Source organism: Nomascus leucogenys, chromosome 20 (genome assembly GCF_006542625.1).
Source record: "Nomascus leucogenys isolate Asia chromosome 20, Asia_NLE_v1, whole genome shotgun sequence".
Classification (NCBI taxonomy): Eukaryota; Metazoa; Chordata; class Mammalia; order Primates; family Hylobatidae; genus Nomascus; species Nomascus leucogenys.
In genome coordinates, this window is record NC_044400.1 from 36,628,230 (window position 1) to 36,638,501 (window position 10,272).

Consider the following 10,272-nt stretch of genomic DNA (forward strand, 5'->3'; position numbering starts at 1 on the left):
ATGCTCCGAGGACGGAGAGGGGAGCCCAAGCCCGACCGCCGTCCTTCGCAGTGTCCCGTGGGAATTGTTCCAAGTTCCCCTTCCGGAGACAAGGAACGGTCTCTGCACATGTATGTGAGGGGGCCAGGAAGAGGCTGGGCCATCTGTGGGGCAGCTGCATGCCTTCCTCGGTCTGCGGGTCCCTCCCCGCGGATCCCTCCTGGGTGCCTGGGGCCCGGCGGTCGGCACCTTCTGGCAGCCACTTTCTTTTCCTGGCTGTGTCCCCAGGCTGGCCTCCAACTCTGGCCTCAAGCTGTCCTCCTGCCTCAGCTTCCCAAAGCATGTGGATTCCAGGCATGAGCCACAGTGCCAGAGCTGGAGCCTGTATTTTAATTTGTGAATTAGTCTGGGAATCTGGGAGAGTTTCTTCATCCTGTATCTCCCAGTGTCCTAAACGGCCCATGACTGAGTCCTGTCTATCCTTTCTCCAGTATGAATTCTCAAAGGCTTCTCTCCATTTCCACGACCACCAAACCACTGGGTCCGGAGGAGGTGCACTATGGGCAGGGAGGGGCAGCCAGAGACCAGCTCGCACCTCTGTGGCATCATCCCGAGGGTCCCACAAGCTTCCCCTGTTGCTGCCAAGTTGCAGAAAATCCAGAAGGCTCCCAAGCACAGCCCTGGTTGGGGTCGTGGTCCTCTCCTGTCGGGCGAGGACAAATGAGGTCATGGAGAGGTCAAGATGTCACACATGGGATCAAGGTCACAGAAGGGTGAAGTCAGTCTCCTGGTTGGGAATCAGGGGCTCCCTGGGGGAGTCTGTTTTCCCTGAAGAGACAGTGTCTAGTCCAACAGGGGTCACTCACTGCAGCTCCTTTGACTCCTTTTGAGTCAGTGTCCCTGTGACACAAGGAACAAGAAAGAGCCGGTCACGGCAGGGGAAAGACAGGATTCAGGAGTGCAAAGGCCAGATCCCAAGGCCACAGCAGCCTCGAGTTCCTACACAGGATGAGCAGGCCTGAGGAAATCCAGGGACATTGGCGCTCTGGAAGTGTAGGGAGGAAGCACTGGAGGTATGAGGACAAATGGGGACCCCGAGGACTTGGCATGTTACACTGGAAGTCAAGGGAGGGAACAGTGGGGTTCAGGATTTAGTGGAGGAACAGAGGCGGTGCTCACGGGGAGGCCAGGGAGTCTCCAGGACCAGTGGGGTGGATGCTCCTGGGGTACCCTAGGGAAGGACCTGGCTCAACTGGGCCCTCCTCCCCCCAAATTCCGGAGCATCTGCTCCCTCACCCACAGATGAGTTTTAACCCCATCCTCGCACTTCCCACCCCTCCCCCAACCCTCCAAGACCAGGCCCTCCACTCACCTCTCCCGTTCTGTCCAGGGGAGCCCTGAGGGCCAGGAAGACCCTGATCCCCATTCTCTCCCTGCTCCCCCGGGGGGCCCAATCAGTCCAGTGAGACCTGAGTGGCCCCTAGAGAAGGGAGCAGGTGGTCGGGGAACACAGGAGGAGTCACGTGGATGGGGGAGAAAGGCCAAGACACAGAGAATGCCCTGGGCACAGGGTCTGTGGGTGGTCCTCACTGAGCAGGGACCCCGGGGGCCTGGCGACTGGGGGCCTGGAGCAGAGCAGCCCCTCAGAGTCCCACAGGCTTCAGGGCTGAGGGTGATGGGAGACACACCTGGCCATGTGTCTGTCACTCACCTTCTCTTCCTCGGCTCCAGCATCGTTCCCAAAGCCAGGAAGCCCTGGGGGTCCCTTTGGGGAGACAGGAAGTCCCTCTCTCCAGAGAGAGGCGGAAACTCGGTTCTCCCATCACCTCCCACTTCCTGCAGGGCCTTAGCTGGCTGCCCCAGGGCGCCCACCCTCACCCCTCACCAGCCCCATCCCAGTCACTCACCACAGGACTGGAAGGCCCAGCCTGGCCTGTGGCTCCAGGTGGGCCTTGCTGACTGACCCTGCAGGTTTGAGGGGACCCCAGGGATGGGGAGGAGCACCCCACATTGCACTCCTCCCCGGGCTTTTCACCCTCCTCCCCAAGCCCAGCCTTTGCCTGCAGTGACTCACACTGAGCCCCAGAGCCCCTCAGACCATCAGCACCAGCTGGGCCTGTGGGACCCAAGGCACCCACAGCGCCTGGAGGCCCTGTAACGCACACAAGGAGTGTGTCCTGAAAGGCAGCGGAGGGGATGTGAATTGGAGCAGGAGTTCAAGGTGGAAGGGGTGAGGCAGGGAGGAGGGCCCGAAGCCTGGGAGCCCCAGGGCAGCAATAAATGTAGGAAACCCCTGTCCCCAGAAGGAGTCAACATGGGATACATGGATGGGGGTGGATAGACATCTGGAGACAGAGGCACCTGAGGGACAGCAAGGCAGAGGGGAGGCTCCAGCACCCAGGGGCAGCCTCTCTTTCACCTGGGCTTTACTCCTCATTGGCCCTGGGGACCAGGCCTGCCAGAGGGACCCTGAAAATGGGACGGTAAGGGAGAGAATACGAGGCCTGGGCAGCCAGGCGCCACTCTTCCCCTTCCTGTGCTACACACACACACACACACACACTGCACACATGCACATACTATAGACACATTGCACACACTGCACACACATGGCACACACACACAGATGCAGAGGTCCTGTTGTGAAAATGCAGAGGCGTCTGTGCATTTGGGGAAGAGCCAGTCGTGCACCCCAGGTTAACCTCTGGCCCAGCAGAAAAGCTGGCCCATCCCTCCTCCAGTGTCCATTGATTGGTCAGTAAACATGACCACCGCTGTTGAGAACATGTTCACCAAACCTCAGGAAAACATACCCAGGACGTCACAGACTCATAAACCCATGTGCTCATGCCCCCCCCGCCATGCACACATCAGGGACAGCACAGATACCAGGCATCTCCCTGCCCGCCCCACCAGCAATTGCCCAATCTCTACCACATGGCCCAGGGACTGCCTCCCAAGGTCCCAGAGCCCACCTCACTCACCCACTTGACTAGTCGCCCAGGGGGTCTATTCTCCCCAGCGGGACCAGGGAATGCCTAGGAAGAGAAGAATTGGGATGGGTGCGTGTTTGGCCTCCAGCCAAGGGACCTCTCAGGAGTGGGGTATAGAAGAGGGCTAAGGGGCTGAAGGCTGGGTCTCAGTGGGGGTGGTGGGGTCACTGGTCATTCACAGATTGTCCTGGTTCGCCACCCTTGCCACAGTCACCCTTAGCATTGTCCTGGCCCTGCAGGGGTGAAGCAAGGCCAGAGGAGGCCCCAACCTGGCTGACATCACCCCTAAAACTGCCAATCCTCCCATCCCCCTGCCTGTCCTACCATATCTCCAGCTTCCCAGTACCCAAGCCCATTAGCCACCTGGAGGCTCCTCATAGAAGCCCCACCCTCTTTTCCCCTTCCCCCTCCCTAAGACACCCGAGTCACCTTCTCCAGGGGAGTCAGGGTCTCCAGGAAAACCAAGACCCTGATCCAAAGAGAGAACAAGGATCAAGGTCACAGCCCCTTAAGCCCGCTCAACACAGACTACCACAGGCAGACGCCACCCTCTCCCTCTGTACAGACAGTGCCTGCTACCTTGCCAGATCTGTCCCACAGACCCTGGCTGATGGATGAAATTAGTACTCAGACACAGGTATGCTGTGTAAGAGCAGCTAGGTGACTGCATGGCTCCAGTGGCCAGGGAGCAGCCATGAGAAGCTGGAGCTGCTTGCTTTTATTCAGTGCAGGCACAATGGTGAAAACCTGGAGCCAACACAACCTGTAGGTAGTTAACATTTATTGTTCCCCTTTCAGGGAACATCAGGTGCACGGATGATCAAAGGTCAGTTCCTGGTTGATGTAAGTGAACAATCTTGTTTAAGAAAAATTCCCCCACACTCCCTTGTAGCTACTCCTTGCCCTGTACCTCAGGGTTATAGAACAGCTGCCTTCGGCTCTTCTCCTCCTGGGGCTCTGTAGAACCTTCCGACCTTTCAGAAGGTTTGTGTCCTTTCCCTATAGTTTTTCCCACCACTCTGACCAATCCCCCACACCGCCTCCCTAGGAAGAGGGTCTCTTTTATCGGAGTGTGATGAGATTCCTGAGGGGTTATTAGACCCTGTTTCGTGAAGGAATAGAAGGTGGAGAATTGTTAGTGCTATAATGATGAAACGTAAGATGAAATGGAAGGTGAAGAATCGTGTAAGAGTGGCTTTGTCAACTGAAAATCCACCTCAGATTCACTGGACAAGGTCAGTCCTGACATATGGAGTAGCTGACATTAGTTCTGTGATTACTGTAGCACCTTAGAATGATATTTGGCCTCATGGAAGTGCATAGCCTGTAAATGCTGTTGCTGTGGTTGCAAGCAAGAGAATAATGCCAGTATTTCAGGGTTCTAAATATGTGAATGAGCCATAATATAAGCCTCGGCCGACATGTAGGAAGAGGCAGATGAAGAATGTCGAAGTACCGTTAGCTTGAAAAAAGCGGATAATTCAGCTGTAGTTCACATCTCGGTTAATATAGGCAACTGAAGAGAAAGAAATTGGGGTATCTGGTCTGTAATGTATGGTCAGATATAAACCTGTGATGAGCTGAAGGATTAAACAGGTGCCAAGAAGTCAGCCCAAGTTTCATCATATAGAGATATGAGATGGAGTGGGGAGGTCAATGAGTGAATAATTAATGATTTTTATTAGTGAATTTGTTTTACATATTATGGTCATTAGTGTTCTTATAGTTGAAATATAACAATGGTTTTTCTTATCATTAGTCATGGTTATAGTCCATGTGGGAATAATGACATATGCTTTGTTCTTATTAAGTGTTCTTTTGGTTATGGGATTTGTAGGTTTTTCTTCTAAACCTCCTATTTATGGGGTCTTAGGGTTAATTATTAGTGGTGCTGTGGGTTGCATTATTGTACTAAATTATAGTGGGGCTTTTATGGGATTAATAGTCTTTTTGATTTACTTGTGGGGGATGATGGTTGTTTTTGGCTATACTGTGGTGATGGCTATTGAGGAATATCCAGAGGAGTGAGGATCAAGCATTGTGGTTTTAGGAACTTTATTATCGGGTTTAGCAATAGAGTTGGTGTTAAGTTGATGAATGGCTGAGTATGATGGGCTGGTGGTTGTAGTTAATTTTAATAGTACGGGAAGTTGAATAATTTTTGAGGGTGAGGGGCCAGGGTTGGTTTGTGAGGATTCTGTGGGTGCAGGTGCTTTCTATAATTATGGGTGTTGATTGCTGGTGGTTGCTGGTTGAACATTGTTGGCTGGTGTTGATGTTGTAATTGAAATTACTCAAGGCAACAGATTAAATACTTAAGAGTAAAGTCAAAAAAGATGGAATAAAAAAAGAGGAAATAAGATTCAATCAGGCCTTTCTGAGTAGTTATAGTAACGGAGGCTGTGATTTGGGTTTGTGAAATTGTTTTTGGTATGGACTTTTCTAGTCAAATTAGATCTAATAGAAGTGATGCCAGGTTTTGGCTTGTAGATAGGCTTGAGTGAGGGGTTATACGGTGAATTGTGATTGAGTAAAATCCTAATATGTTAGAAAAGTTGAATATTTGTAATGGGTGTTTTATTTTAAGATTATTAGTCATAGAACTCAGTTCTATAGCCAGTAGAAGCCCTAGGATGGTTACGCCTAGGGCTGCAAGTTTTAGATGAGGTGCTATTGTTGTTTGGGGGGATGAAGCAGGGGCAATGCTATTGGTGAGGAGAAACCCAGCGAAGATGCTGCCAACTATAAGGTGTTTAATTGGATTTATTAGGGAAGGATTATTTTCATTAATGTTGATTAGGGTTGGGAAGTGGGGTTGTCCTATTAGGGCAAAGAAAATAATTTGGATACTGTAGACACTTGTTAGGGAAGTGGCAATGAAAGTAATAGAGAGGGCTCAGGCATTGGTATATGACGTGTTTGTGGTTTCGATGATGAGATCTTTAGAGTAAAAGCCTGTGAGGAAGGGCATACCCGTAAGTGCTAGGCTGACAATAAGAAGGGAGGAGAAAGTAAGGGGTAAAGTCTTCAATAGTCCTATTTTTCAGATGTCTTGTTCATCATTGAGGCTGTGGATGATGGATCCTGAACACATAAATAATATAGCTTTGAAAAAGGCGTGGGTGCAGATGTGTTGGAATGCTGGGTGTGGTTGATTAATGCCAGTTGTGGTTATTCTAAGGCCTAGTTGACTTGAGGTGGAGAATGCTACGATTTTTTCAATATCATTTTGTGTTAAAGCACAGATTGCCATAAATTAAGTGGTAATAGCTCCTAGACATAGTGTAAGGGTTTGGATTAACACATTATTTTCTATGAAGGGGTAGAAATGAATAAGTAGGAAAACCCCTGCCACAGCTATAGTGCTAGAGTGGAGTAGGGCTGAGACAGGGGCCGGGCCTTCCATGGCGGAAGGAAGTCAGGAGTGGAGGCCAAGTTGGGCTGTTTTTCCTGCTGCTGCTAAGAGAAGGCCAATTAATGGAAGATCGGGGGTAGGATTTAGGATAAATATTTGTTGAGTCTCTCATGTATTGGAGGATGTGAGGAATCATGCTATAGCTAAAAGGAAGCCAATATCGCCAATGCGATTATGTAGGATCGCTTGAAGGGCTGCTGTATTAGCATCTGCTCAGCCATGTCATCAGCCAGTTAGTAGAAAAGACACAATTCCTACACCTTCTCATCCAATAAAAAGTTGAAAAAGTTGTTGGCGGTAACTAGAATTAATATTGTGGTGTGGAAAATAAGTAAATATTTGAAAAACTGATTAATAGTAGGATCTGACTTTATATATCATATTGATAATTCTATAATCAGGTGACAAATAGTGCTACTGGAATAAACATTATGGAGAAGTAGTCTAGTTTGAAGCTTAATGAGAGTTTAAGGGTTTGGATTGTTATTCAATATCAGTTTGAGATGATGGGCCATTGGTCTGTATATATAAACATTGTTGTGGGAATGAGGCTAATGGTGAAGGTGCATGTGATAGCTATTTTTACGTAAGATGGGTACGAGTTCTTCTTGTAAGGGTTGATGAAGGTAATAACAATTGGTAAGGTTAAGGAGATTAAGGTTATTATGGTAATACATGATTATTACTTTTATTTGGAGTTGCACCAATATTTTTGGTTCCTAGGACCAACAGCTCTTATCCTCTAAAAGTTGAGAAAGCCATGCTGTTAGGCATGGGGGCATGAGTTAGCAGTTCTTGCACACTTTCTTGGTAAATAAGAAGCAGCAGACTTCTATTATTAGATCCACAATCTAACGTTTTGATTAAACTGTATTTGTAGGGTATAGACTGTATAATAATTTTAGGGTTTAGAGATAATAGGAGAATGGTGAAAGGTGTATAAATATTAATACAGTTTCTCATGTAAAGGAGGGCTTAATACTGTTAATATAATAAGTAAGTGTTCGTCGTTGTGTTGTGACAAGCATGTGAAGGAAATAAAGGGCTGTGATTAATATATTACGTCCTATAAACATAATGGTAATATTTGATCAGGAGAATGAAGCCACTATTACGAGGAGTTCTCCTATTAGATTAGTGGAGGGGGGTAAGGCAGGGTTAGTAAGATTTGCTAAAAGCCATCAAAAGGCTATTAGTGGAAATAATGTTTGAAGCCCTTGAGAGAGTAATATGATTCGACTGTGGATTCACTTGTAGTTTGAATTTGCTAGGCAGAAAAGTAGGGACGAAGTAAGTCCGTGGGCAATTATGAGGATAATTGCACCGGTAAAGCTTCAGGGGATTGGAATAAGGATGGCCATAATAACAAGTGCCATATGGCTTACGGAGGAATATGCAATAAGTGACTTTAGCTCAGTTTGTCATAGACAGATAGAGCTTGTCATAACTATACCTCATAAGGATAACATGAGGAAGGGATAGACTATATATTCTGTCAGGGGGCTGAGGATAAGGGTTGAGTTGTATTAGGCCGCAGCCGCCTAGTTTTAGGAGTCCTGCTGCAGGTACTATTGAGCCAGCAATAGGGGTTTCTACATGGGCTTTAGGAAGTCATAGGTGAAGTCCGTATAGGGGTATTTTTACCATAAAAGCCATTATACACACCATATAAGGTTGTTGGATCAGGAAATTAATAGTTCTTGGGTATCAAATGTTATTATGCTCAGTAAGCCTAGGATATTTTGGGTGTAAGTAAGTATAATAAGTAGGGGGAGAGATCCTACTAGTGTATAAAGTAAGAAATATGTGCTTGCATTGAGGCGTTCTGGTTGCCCCAGCGGGTAATAATAATTAAGGTGGGGATAAGTGTAGTTTCAAAGAGAATATAAAATATGATTAGTTCTGTGGCTGCAAATGCTGTAATAGAAAAACCTGTAGGGAGATCAATATGGAAATACAGAGGTTTTTCCATGGGAGTGATTCACTGGAGAGGTGATACTGGCTTGCTATAATTATAAGAGGTAATGGCCAGGCTGTTAAGATTAGAAGGTGTGATGTTAGGGGATCAGAGGAGAAAGTTGATGAGAAGTTGAATAGATTGTCGTTGAATTGATTAAAGAATAATAGGGCAATAAAGCTGATAATTAGGCTGTGATTGGTTATATTAATTCAGAGTATAGGATTTTTAGAGAGTCATGTTATTGGTAGCAGTATGATTATTAGAATGATACTTTTTAGCATTGAAGTAAATTTAGGTTATGCACATAGTCTAAGCCATATGTGTTGGAAATTGAAACTAGTAAGGCAAGGCCCACTGCGGTTTTGCAGGCAGCAAATACTAGTAGGGTGATGGGTACTACGGTTGCTAGGGTAAAATGTATATTTAAAGTTATAAGGGTATTTACGATGAATAATGATAATATTATTCCTTCTAGGCATAGTAGGAAAAAAGTAGTATTTATATATAATAATGCTGGCAGCTAGGACTGGGAGAGAAAGGAGTAGAAGAACTGCTGATATTAGGTGGGATTGATAGATTAATACCCCCAGAAGTGATATGGTATATGTGAATATAATATTTATGTAAATAGGGGGCATTTGGTAAACATGTTCTATCATAACTAATGAGTCAAAATCATTTATTTTGGCTTAAACTAGTTACCGATTCAGTTCAGTCTAATCCTTTTTGAGTTCATTCATAAGTTAACCCTAGGATTAAAATGATAACTAGCATAAGGGATGTACTAATTATTAGTGTCAGGTTACTTGTTTGAAGGGCTCATGGTAAGGGTAGTAGTAGGGCGATTTCTAAGTCAAATAGGAGGAATGTGATGGCTACTAGAAATGATTTTAGGCCGGGCGTGGTGGCTCACGCTTGTAATCCCAGCACTTTGGGAGGCTGAGGCAGGTGGATCATGAGGGCAGGAGATCGAGACCACGGTGAAACCCCGTCTCTACTAAAAAATACAAAAAATTAGCTGGGCGTGGTGGTGGGTGCCTGTAGTCCCAGCTACTCGGGAGGCTGAGGCAGGAGAATGGCATGAACCCGGGAGGCGGAGCTTGCAGTGAGCCGAGATTGCGCCACTGCACTCCAGCCTGGGTGATAGAGTGAGACTCCATCTCAAAAAAAAAAAAGAAAAAAAAAAAGAAATGATTTTATGGAGAAAGGAAGGCGGGTGGAGGATAACGAGTCAAATCCGCATTCCTAGGGGCTGGATTTTTCTGTATAAATATTAAGTTGTGGGAGTCAGAATGTAATAGCTATAAGTGACAGGGCTAGTAGGATGTTGATTACTAGGGCTAGCGTTAGGTTAATTACTCTTCTTCAGATACCATCGAAACTAACTGATTGGAAGTCAATGGTACTGTTTATATTAAAAGAGTAAGACCCTCATCAGTAGATAGAAATATACAAGCATAGTCATAGTACATCTACAAAGTGTCAATATCAGGCGGTGGCTTCAAAGCCAAAATGGTGGCTAGATAAAGTGGTATTTTAATTGGTGGAGAAGGCAGATAGTAAGGAATGTTGATCCAATAATGACGTGAAGTCCATAAAAGCCTGTAGCTATAAAAAATGTTGGGCCATAAATTCCATCAGAAATAACAAAGGGAGCCTCTAAGTATTCTGAGACTTGTAGGAGGGTGAAGCAAATGCCTAAGATAATTGTGAAAAGTAGTGCTTGAATTACTTGTTTTTGATTATTTTCTATTAGGCTGTGATGGGCTCCAGTAATTGAAATGTGTTCAGGAGGGTACTTCCAGGGTGTTGAGGGGAGAAATGCCTGTTGGAGGTCAGTGACCTCCTAATTCTGGAGTTGGGGCTAGACTAGAATGGTAGAATGCTCAAAAGAATCCAGCAAAGAAAAATACTTCTGAGATAAC

General features: G+C 46.5%; 1 pseudogene; it reads right to left on the reverse strand.

Annotated features, from left to right (window-relative positions):
• Positions 1 to 429: 429 nt before the first annotated feature.
• Positions 430 to 7,060, reverse strand: LOC115831798 (annotated as a pseudogene).
• Between the last annotated feature and the right edge of the window lie 3,212 nt (positions 7,061 to 10,272).